The following is a 12,497-nucleotide window of genomic DNA, read 5'->3' as shown; positions in this document are numbered from 1 at the left end:
CCATAGATTAAGGTGTGGAGCTCTGCTGTTCCTCATGAATTAATGCAAAGTACTACTATTTTTCTATTCAATTCAACTTATTCCGCTTCTAAGATATTCATTCGCACTTCAATATGAATGTGATGAACATGACAATCATCATCATTCCCCCACGAACGCGTGCCTGACAACCACTTCCGTTCCACCTTAGATTGGATGAGTATCTCTTGGATCTCTTAATCAGAATCTTCGTGGTATAAGCTAGATTGATGGCGGCATTCATGAGAATCTGGAAAGTCTAAACCTTGTCTGTAGTATTCTGAGTAGGATTCTGGGATTGAATGACTGTGACGAACTTCAAACTCGCGAGTGCTGGGCGTAGTGACAGACGCAAAAGGAGGGTGAATCCTATTCCAGTATGATCGAGAACCTCAGATGATTAGCCATGCTGTGACAGAGCATTTGGACCATTTTCACAAGAGGATAGGATGCAGCCATTGACACTGGTGATGCCTCCAGATGATTAGCCATGCAGTGACAGCGCATCAGACCATTTTCCAGAGAGGATGAAAAGTAGCCATTGACAATGGTGATGTCCTTACATAAAGCCAGCCATGGAAAGGAGTAAGACTGATTGGATGAGATCACAATTTCGTGCATCAGATACTATTATTTGCACAGTCCAACAATCCTCGTGGGATCGATCTTCACTCACTTGTGGTGTTACTTGGATGACCTGGTGCACTTGCCGGTTAAGTAGTGCGAGTTCTAATTTCGCACACCATCTCACTTGTACTAGAGGCACTATTTCTCAAGATCATTTAAATCTGGATTCAAACACAATTACAGAAGCAATAAAGCCGTTGGTTGAGGCTGACCCTTCAATAAAGGTAAAATCAATTATTGTAGAAGTGCAGTCGAAGTTCAATTACACCATCAGCTATCGGAAAGCATGGTTGGCTAAGAAAAAGTCAGTGAAAAAAAAACATTTGGAGGTTGAAAATCATCGTACGAAGCTTTGTCCATATAATTTGAGGTCATGTTTCATAGACATAAGGAGCCATCAACAGTCGTCCATTTTGAAACTATGCCTGCATATCAAGGCGATGATTTGGTAACTGATATTCGGGTATTACATCGAGTTTTCTGGAGTTATTACCCCTACATTAGAGCATTCATACATTATAAACCGGTTGTCCAAGTAGATGGGACTCAGTTGTACAAAAGTATAAGGGTTGTTTGTTGGTTGTAATTTCACAGGATGGTGACTTAGGATGGTGTGGGACTGGTCTCTGACCGACACGAATCCATCAATGCAACTGTTGCCCATAGTAATGGAGTTTGGTCGCCTCATAGAGCTTTTCACATATTTTGCGTCAGCCATATAGAGTCGAATTTTTTGAAGAAGCTCAAAATACCGTACCTGCAAAAGCTTGTCGTCAATATAGGTAACGTAGAGTATGTCTAAGTTCATTATTAACAGGGTTACCTTTAAATAGTGTTTCTCATTTATTTTTTTCTCTTTGTTCTTTCTTATTGCGTAGGATATTGGAGGACAGTTCGCAAGTACAACATGCGTTATTAGCGTTTACGAGAACGGGGCAAGACATACACTAATTGGTTAAACAGAATACCCCGTGAACAGTATGCATTGGCATTCAATGGTGGTTACTGATGGGGTCACATGACCATGAACCCAGTGGAATGCATCAACTCAGTCTTGAAGGGTGTACGCAATCTCCCTATCACTACACTTGTCAAAGTAATATTCTACAGGCTTAATGAATCGACGCGGAGGCTCGGATTAATGCTGGACATGTTTTTTCTGAGCTTGTGACCTCAAAATTACATGCAAATTAACTTGCATCAGGAAACATCCAAGTTAATTGCTTCGATAGACAGAATGAAATCTTTGAAGTACGTGAGATGCCAAGTGGAATGGAGTATGTCGTTGATCTCTATCGACAACGATTTGACTATGGCGAGTTTCAGGTGAATCGAATTCCTTGTCGACATGTGTTTGCATGTTGTGCGAATCAACGGCTAGATTGGCATGTGTATGTTCATGATATTTATAAGATGGACCAAATTCGAAGGGTTTACTGAGCTAGGTTTAGGCCACTGGAGAATTCTACTACATGGCCTGCTTACAACGGGCCTCGATTCATACCAAATCCGTTCCTGAGACGAGTTACCAAAGGTCACCCAAGAATGACGCATTTCTTGAACGAGATAGACACACGAATGTTATGTGGTCCTAGGCGATGTAGGTAACGTGGGGCCGACGGCCACAGCCGTAGTAGATGGTGTCAGTTAGGTGGTGCAAGTGCCGGCAATAATGCTCAGTAGATTTATATATTTTACAGGTGCAAGATATGGTAGACTGACGAACAGATTTCTACTAGTAAAGAATTCACAAATAAGTTCTCGTTGCAAGTATAGTTTCTAAACTAACAATAATCCTTTCGTACCAAAATTTGGTTGTCAGAAGTAACAAACCCCTAATAAAATTGATAACCGAAGTATTCAAACCTCGGGTCATCTCTCAAGGAATTGTAGGGAGGTGTATCTATTATTGGTTATGGGTTTTTCTGAGAAGATTTTGAGTTTGAGAACAGAAAAATAAATAATTGTAATTTAAAGCAGTGCAAATTAACCAGAGAATTTATATAATCAAAATAAAAAGCCTTGGCTAGGAGAAGATCAATCAGAAGTTATATCCTTGTTGGATTTTCCAAGATTAATAGTAATAGACTGTTGTTTCTACTTAGTTATCCTTTACTAAATAAAGGAAAGTCAAGTTGGGAGCCAACTTCTATTCACAAGTCCTAATCCTCTCCCTTGGGAAGGATTAGCGTTAGTGGCCAGAAAGCCAATCACAAATTAACTCTTGAGTCTTCCAACTCAAGGGTCTCCAAATATTAATCAACTCCAAGGCCAAGTTGGAAAAATCTAACTTAAATTGAAAGCATCAATAAATTGAAGAAAGCAATCATAAATATGAAATACCTCAAATTGCATTAAATAGAAAATCAAATTAAACATGAGAATTCATAATCCAAATTGGGAAAATAAATAAACTAGAATACTAGAACAAATAAAAGTAGAAGAGAAACTAAATCAAAAGAACATTGAACCTGAACCAAAGGGAAAATTGAAAGAAGAAATCCTAAATCCTAAAACCTAAGAGAGAAGAGAGAGCCTCTGTCTCTAGAAACTACATCTAAAACCTAAAATTGTAAATAATGGGTAGTCTCAATGTCTCCTTGATTCCCCAACTTTGTAGCCTCTAATCTGTGTTTTCTGGGTCGAGAACTGGGTCAAAAACAGCCCAAAAATCGCTGGGGGCGAATTCTGCTATGCTGGATTTTTGCAGAAGCGACGCATGCGCGTGATGCACGCGTGCGCGTCGCTTATCTTCAAGGCAACTATGGCAAATTATATATCATTTTTGAAGCCCCGAATGTTATCTTTCCAACGCAACTAGAACCGCCTCATTTGGACCTCTGTAGCTCAAGTTATGGTCAGTTAAGTACGAAGAGGGCAAGCTGGACAGCTTAGCAATTCCTTCAACTTCTTGTATTCCTTCCACTTTTGCATGCTTCCTTTCCATCCTCTAAGCCATTCCTGCCCTATAAACCCTGAAATCACTTAACACACATATCAAGGTATCGAATGGTAATAAGAGAGGATTAAAATTAGTAAATTTAAGGCCAAAGAAGCATGTTTTCAATCATGGCACAAAATTAGGAAGGAAAATGTAAAACATGCAATTAGTATGAATAAGTGTACAAAGACTTGATAAAAACCACTCAATTGAGTATAAGATAAACCAAAAAATAGTAGTTTATCAATCTCCCCACACTTAAACATTAACATGTCCTCATGCTAAGTTCAAGAGAAGCTATAAAGGAGTGAAGAGGAATGGTAAAACTTATGAAATGCAACCTATCTATATGAATGCAACTGAATGTAAAAATACTTCTACCTACTTGGTTAAAAGTAAACAAATTCTCCAAGACAAATATAAATCAGATTCTATTAATTCAAATCATACAGTAAATACAAGTAAATTTGTAAGAAGACAGCTCATGAAAGCAGGGAGCATAGAAGCAAGCATTGAACCCTCACTGGTAGTGTATGTGCACTCTAATCACTCAAGTGTATGGGGTACTCTAGTCTCCTCTAGTCATGCTTTCTAAACTTTGTTCTTCACCTAACCAATCAACAAATATTTAATGTACCAATGCAAACATCATGAGGTCTTTTCAAGGTTGTAATGGGGTTAAAGTAAGGGTGAGGATATATGTATGGCCAAGTGAGCTATAAATTGAATCTTTGACTAACTTGAACTTTCACCTAATACACACACACACTCTATGTAATTCTAATTCATGCCTAGCTACCCATAATTCCCACTTTTGTATCACATACTCATGTACTAAATATTTCTTTAGTTTCACCACATATGCATTGATCTTTTATTAAACTTAGCATTAGGGTAATTTTGTCCCCTTTTTTTATTTATTTACTTAATTAATTGAAATTTTTTTCTCTTTTTTTTTAAATTATAAAAGTAAACATAACTTATCAATGCACATGGATTTTTAATTTTTCTGGTCTCACATGAGTAGGTACCCAAATTTCCAATATTTTTATCAATGAAACACTTTCTTATCAACCCAAGTTCCCACAGTTCTCCACACTTAATTGGTACACAATCTCTATCTTAAGCTAACCAAAGATTCAATTTGGGATAATTAACTTGTTTTTCCACATAAGGCTAGTGATGTGGTAAAATATAGAACAAATGGGGATTAAAAGGCTCAAGGTGGCTAACAAGGGTAATTGAAAGGGTAGGCTATTTGGGATAAGTGAGTTAATGACAAATAATGGCCTCAATCATATGTATGCATATAAATACACCAAACATTGGACATATAGAGTGGAACAAAATATAGATTACAATTATAGAGAAGAAAACACACAAAAATAAAATGTTATGGTTAAATAGTGTAACCATGTAACTAAGCCCAAATCTCACAGGTTGTGTGTTCTTAGCTATAATTCATGTTCCAATTTATAGTCTTCAAACAAGTTTAACATAATTTTTTTTTTCAATTTAAATTAGTGAAATATTATAAAATAGAGTCTTAAAAAGAAATTTATTACTTTAACCAAGCAAACATACATGCAAACAATTACTACCATGCAATCTATCCTATCTAACAAAAGAAAAAAGAAACCTATTGGTGTTAAGAAAAAGTAATTACCTCCGGAAGTCAGGTACTAACCGACCTCCTCACACTTAAAGCTTGGCACCGTCCTCGGTGCCATCAGTCAGTAACAAAGGGAGGTTGGTGACAGCATTTCCATACTCGGGGTCGTCATGGCTCCCGGTGCCGGTAGGTGAGGTGGAGTCTGGAGTTTTTGGATCTTTCTTAGGTGGGTGGTTGCCAACAATCAGCTCCTTGAGGTATGTAAATCGGTGCTTATGCTCTTTTCGTCCCCCTCCTCGCCGATGCCTTGTTAGAGGCTTTCTCTTTACCCTTCCTGGTGGCCATCCTGAAAAGGGAGAAAAGAAAGGGACATGAAATCGAAACGCTAGAACCGGGGGGAGGAAAATACAAGTGATAATCAATGCGAAGGTAAAGAAGAATGTCGTAAACACATGGTCGCGATTCCATATAATTAGGACATCAATGGAAATATAGCATGATATATTGAGGCAATTAGATGCAAGATGTTTATCAGCAAGCCGGCAAAGGCATGAGTAGCATAGATCAAGCATTAATAGCTCAATTTGATTATCAAATGTAACAAACTAACAACCACGTTTGTGTTGACAATTATATTCAATCAATAAAAGATTGCAAGGGTTTTGTGAAAAACAAGCAGTAGAGTAGAGGAATAGAATAATAAAGAATTCACAATGCCATACGAGCTTTTCACAAACACTTGGTATGCATGTAAAATATGTTAAGGAAGGTAGGAACTCCAACATGCATGCAATCCAAAAATTAATATTAATTGTCAAATCACTCTTGATGATATCCACAAGCTCAAGTATAATAATATAAGACCCAAATAAAGTTCCAACAACAATCATAAAAAAATGCATGAAAAAGGAATGAAAAAGAAACCATAAATAACTAAGCTGAAAGAAAAATTGAAAAGGAAGAAGAATAGTAAATTAAAAGAGGAGAAGAGTAGAGGAGGAGAAGAAAAGAAGTAGGAATGAAAAAGAATTAGGATTGTGGGAGGGGAGATTTAAAATCTGGCGGTGTGCTAATTGAATTGTGCGTCGCATGCGACGCGTACGCGTACAGCACGCGTACGTGTGGGTCGCATAAATTTCAAGTGACGCGTACGCGTCAGGCACGCGCACGCGTGGATTACCATATATTGAACCTAATTCCTACCAAGATAACTGGAAATTCCAACTAATAAGAACCCCAATGAACCTAAAAAAAGGATAAAGGCCCAGCAGAAAATTGCTAGTTTTTCGAGACCCCACTATAAGTTCTACCCATATACATTCTGATCGACAACTCATATTAGATCCAGTTCTGTTTTATTGGAATTGTTAGAATAAATAAACTAAAGAACAAGGCTTTTTTCAAATAAGCCAATTCATTTGGGACCCTGCGGATCCACTCTTTTTCCTATTGAAAGATCAGCCTTTTGTCTCTGTCGCTGTGTTTTCACATCGACAATTCTTTGCAGATGAAGAGATATCAAAGGGGCTTCTTACTTCCCCAACAGATCTTCCTACATCTATATATAAACGCTGATTTATCAAGAATACACAAGAAAAGCATTTCGAATTGTTGATTCATTGCCAGAGATGGCTTGAATTTATGCCTGTAGCACAAGTCCAACGGGGGGCAGCACAACTCTCTGTTTAGCACGCTATTTGACGCCAATTTTCATACCCACGCGTACACGTCGCTGATGCTTACACATGGGTTGAACTTTTTGCAGGGGACGCGTACGCATGAGGTACGCGTACGCATGGCGTGGCTTGTGCGCCATGCACCCTTTCTGCGCGTCTCTCGGGCAACTCTCTGTTAAGGTGCGCATACGCAAATGACGTGCGCGTGTCATGGATGCTTGCGCGTCGATTCCCCTTTTTTTTATGCAGAATGCAGCATGCAGATGAATATGCATAAATTATGAATGAAAAACTTGTGAAAAAATAAAATAAAATAAAATAGAATAAAACTAGGAATAAAATGGATGATTATACCATGGTGGTTTGTCTCCCACCTAGCACTTTTAGTTAAAGTCCTTAAGTTGGACATTTGGTGAGCTCCTTGTCATGGTGGCTTGTGCTTGAACTCATCCAGGAATCCCCACCAGTGTTTGTAATTCCAATAGCCTTTGGGATCCCAAACTAGGCACATAAAGCCTTTGAGCAAGTTAAAGCAAGTGACATGGCTCTGGGAGTGTTGATTGTTGGAATGAATTCTGGGGTCCCAAACTTTGCTTTTGCACCCGTCTTCTTGTTGACCATCTCTGTTCCAACCGGGTGGTAAGCAATCCGAATTCTCACTAAGGCATCCAAACAGCTTCCTAGACCCATACAATTTAATATTCTTCCAACCATGATAATTCATCCGTGAGCTTCCTACCACAATGAATCTAGGATTGTGTTGCCAACCACTAACCATCTCCCTCTTACTCTTAAAGCCACAAAGATCTCTAAGCTGACCATTTGTCTCAAGTAGCCCATATTCAAGTGGAAAAGTAAAGGTTAAGAATAAGTATTTTACCCACTTGAATGTTGTATTGGATGGTAATGGCTTTGGGGGCAAGGTTTCCAATAGCTTTGGCAAGGTGATTTCAAGCTCCATTCCCTCGAGCTCTTCCTTGACAACTTCCACCTCTTTGCAAGCTTTTTTAATTTAAACATCTTCCTCTTGGTAGCTTTCTTCTAATTCAGTCTCTTCTTCATTGCTTACCAAGGGCATGAGAGGTTGTGCTTCTTCTTCTTGAATCTCCATCTCTTGATCAACCTCTGCAAAGTCTTCAACCATGATATGCCTTGGAGGTTGTATGCCCTCCTCAACATCAACATCAAACATCTTGGAAGGAGGCTCTATGACTGGACTTTCCCATGGAGGTTCAGCATCTCCTAAGTCTGCAACCACTTCTTCCTCTTTAATAATTGCTGCTTTGTCCAGTTGTTTTAGTATAAAATCGTACTCCTCCTTGATGATTTCCTTTCTATGACAACTCCTTTCAACTATTCTTTCATCTTCAAGGGTCTCTCCTACCGCTACCTTTAGGGCCTCCTCTAGCTTCTTATGAAGTATGGATTCGCGAAGATGATTCCTTCTCTCTTGTTCCATGTCAATAGCATAACTGGAATCATCTTGCTCTTGGATTGATGGATATGGGCATTCTTGCACAGAGGGTGGTGGTGTGCTAAAGCTTGAGGGTTGAATATTGGAGGTAGAGGATTGGTTCATGCGGGATATAAGATTTTAGACTGTAGAGGTGAGACCAATGATATTAGAGATGAGTGTGTTGTTATCCAATGAAGGTTGGGGTGGATATGAGGATTCATTTGTTGGGAGAAAGGGCTCATAATACAGAGGTGGTTCTTCTTGATAAGGATATGGAGATGGTGAATATTGAGGTGGTGGTTCTGGGTGTGGTTCATATGGTGGTTGGTGTGGTGGATAAGGATTATGGTCATATGGAGGTGAATGGTGGAAAGGGGCTTGTGAGTGTGGTGGTTCAAAGTTATGTTGAGGAGGGGGCTCATAGGCATATGGTGGGACTTGTTGGTAACTACAAGGGGTCCACCATATTTATCATCTTGGTACGCACCCTGGAATGGCTCTTGACCATAGTAATTTGGTGGAGGATGGTAGTCACGAAGAGGTCCACCATAACTATTGTCTTGGTATGCATCATGGAATGGTTGTTGGTGATAGCGCATTGGAGGGGGTTGTTGCCAAGAGGGTTGATCAAATCCTTGTGGCTCCTCCCATTATTCCAACCTTGATGCATGTTCTCATTATAGCTTCCATTCCCTACAACAACATTGGAACCAAACTCATAACGACAGGGGTGAGAATTCATAGTGGCTAATAAAAATTAAAAACAAAAACAAATAAACAAGCAAAAGCAAATATTTACAATAACCAATAATAAGGCACACGTTTGCAATTCCCCAGCAATGGCACCATTTTGACGAACGGATTTCTGCTAGTAAAGAATTCACAAATAAGTTCTCGTTGCAAGTATAGTTTCTAAACTAACAATAATCCTTTCGTACAAAAATTTGGTTGTCACAAGTAACAAACTCCTAATAAAATTGATAACCGAAGTATTCAAACCTTGGGTCGTCTCTCAAGGAATTGCAGGGAGGTGTATCTATTATTGGTTATGGGTTTTTCTGAGAAGATTTTGAGTTTGAGAACAGAAAAATAAATAATTGTAATTTAAAGCAGTGCAAATTAACCAGAGAATTTATATAATCAAAATAAAAAGCCTTGGCTAGGAGAATATTAATCGAAAGTTCTATCCTTGTTGGATTTCCCAAGATTAATAGTAATAGGCTGTTGTTTCTACTTAGTTATCCTTTACTAAATAAAGGAAAGTCAAGTTGGGAGCCAACTTCTATTCACAAGTCCTAATTCTCTCCCTTGGGAAGGATTAGCGTCAGTGGCCAGAAAGCCAATCACAAATTAACTCTTGAGTCTTCCAACTCAAGGGTCTCCAAATATTAATTAACTCCAAGGCCAAGTTGGAAAAATCTAACTTAAATTGAAAGCATAAATAAATTGAAGAAAGCAATCATAAATATGAAATACCTCAAATTGTACTAAATAGAAAATCAAATAAAAATGAGAATTCATAAACCAAATTAGAAAAATAAATAAACTAGAATACTAGAATAAATAAAATTAGAAAAGAAACTAAATTAAAAGAACATTGAACCTGAACCAAAGGGGAAATTGAAAGAAGAAATCCTAAATCCTAAAACCTAAGAGAGAGGAGAGAGCCTCTCTCTCTAGAAACTACATCTAAAATCTAAAATTGTGAATAATGGGCAGTCTCAATGTCTCTTTGATTCCCCCACTTTGTAGCCTCTAATCTGTGTTTTCTGGACTGAGAACTGGGTCAAAAACAGCCCAGTAATCGCTGGGGGCAAATTCTGCTACGCTGGATTTTCGCAGAAGCGACGTGTGCGCGTGATGCACGCGCACGCGTTGCTTATCTTCAAAGCCACTATGGCAAATTATATATCATTTTGAAGCCCTGGATGTTAGCTTTCCAACCCAACTAGAACTGCCTCATTTGGACATCTGTAGCTCAAGTTATGGTCAGTTAAGTAAGAAGAGGTTAGGTTGGACAGCTTAGCAATTCCTTCAACTTTTTGTATTCCTTCCACTTTTGCATGCTTCCTTTCCATTCTCTAAGCCATTCATGCCCTATAAACCCTGAAATCACTTAACACACATATCAAGACATCGAATGGTAATAAGAGAGGATTAAAATTAGTAAATTTAAGGCCAAAGAAGCATGTTTTCAATCATGGCACAAAATTAGGAAGGAAAATGTAAAACATGCAATTAGTATGAATAAGTGTGCAAAGACTTGATAAAAACCACTCGATTGAGCATAAGATAAATCATAAAATAGTGGTTTATCATAGACGAATCCAAGCCCAAGTTAGCAGAAGTGTTAGTAGGCCATCGATTTCCTTGCAGTCAATACGAAATGCCCTATATAACACCCTGTACAGGTGTGCTAGGCATGTCGATCCCCAACTATACTGTCCGATACTGCCAAAATCACGAAGAAAAGGCAGAAACTTCCAGTGAACAGATACCCCAGACTTGTCTCCAAACGAGATTGTACCAAATAACAATATAATGTGGCACTCCACGTACCTCTGAATACTATTTTCGTCAATCAACTGTAAACATTCTTTTAAATCCCAAAGCCACGTCAATTTTATGAAGCTTCCTCTACAGTCTGACTTTCTCGGTGCAACCCCAAATTGGTGCAAACACTCAACCTCTAAGACTTCAAAACTATGGCTTCAAAACTACTCATAGTCATTCCTGTCACTGGAAGACCGTTCGTCGGAAGACCAAGAATAATAGCCACATCTTCCAGTGTTATAGCACACTCACCAACCGGAAGGTGAAATGTGTGTGTTTGTGTGTCACCTTTCGACTAGAATATTTACCAGTGCTTTCTGATATTGAATTATTCCAATCTGAGAAACATGATAAAAACTAATAAACCGTAAATACTCCTTCACACTATGATTGTACCAATCCGGAGGCAATAGGTGATTACATGTCAAATTTCATGAACTCTATAAAAACATAGCAAACTGTTAGTCAAATTATTAATAATTACTAATTTACTACTAAAAGTTAATAATTTTCTAATAATAGTAACTAATTTATTAAACTAATGCTAAACTTACTATTAATTAGCTAATTTAGTAACTAGCATGTATGCATAAATACAATTAACCTACCCATTAGTTAACTATCATTATTAAAAAATTTCCACATTTAACTACACAAAACATATTAATTAAATACCTAACAGTTATCATTAATTATTAAAAATACCAAAAGAATAATTAATTTTACTACATCCAATTTACTAAACTCCAAAATAATAATAATTTAACTTCTAAATTTTATTAATAATATTAGAAATTATTTCGAATGCTTTTTAATTTTTAAAAATTATGATATTATTATACATATTAAATATTTTAGTCATACTATTTCCTAAAGTGAGCATTGAATTGTTTCTTACATAATTATTTATTTATTTATTCATAAATAATTTTCTAGATAATAATTCCTATTTCACTAATAATAAATACTAATTTACTATTAATAATAATAACTAATAAATAAATCCAATTCTTATTAACTAACAATGTTTCACTTTATTAAAACCTCAACTACAATAATATATTTATGTTAATTAAATATCTAACAATAAATAAATAATTATTATCGGAGTAAAAACTATATTATATTTTACAAAACCTAATTATTAATCATAACTAGCAACCGGCCTGCGCATACACGCGGGTGGGTAAGTACTCTCACTACATTTTTGCAGACCAAGTATTTTTATTTTCATGTAATTTCATATTTTTTGTTATTATTTGGTAGCATTTTTAATTTGATTTGAGTTGGTTCAATATTTGTTGCAATCTGCTGAAGCCATTAAAAAAAATTATCTCAATGAAAATTTGTTACATTTTATTACACTCCTCCATGATACATTAACTTGGATATTATTTTTAATTTTTTTTTGTATAAGCTTTGCTAAAAGTGTAATTAAAAATCTTCATCATAAACATACATATTTTTTATTTCTTTTAATATGGTGAATTCTGCTTGCTTGGATATTTTGGATTCCATTATACATGAAAACTAAGCTTCTCTTGTTTACTAAAAGAAATATCTTATTTTAGACCTACAGAAATTTACAAATGATAATTAATTTATTTCAGATTT

The sequence above is a fragment of the Arachis hypogaea genome, chromosome 11, assembly GCF_003086295.3.
Source record: "Arachis hypogaea cultivar Tifrunner chromosome 11, arahy.Tifrunner.gnm2.J5K5, whole genome shotgun sequence".
In the NCBI taxonomy this organism is placed as follows: Eukaryota; Viridiplantae; Streptophyta; class Magnoliopsida; order Fabales; family Fabaceae; genus Arachis; species Arachis hypogaea.
Note: the sequence above shows the minus strand (reverse complement) of the source record.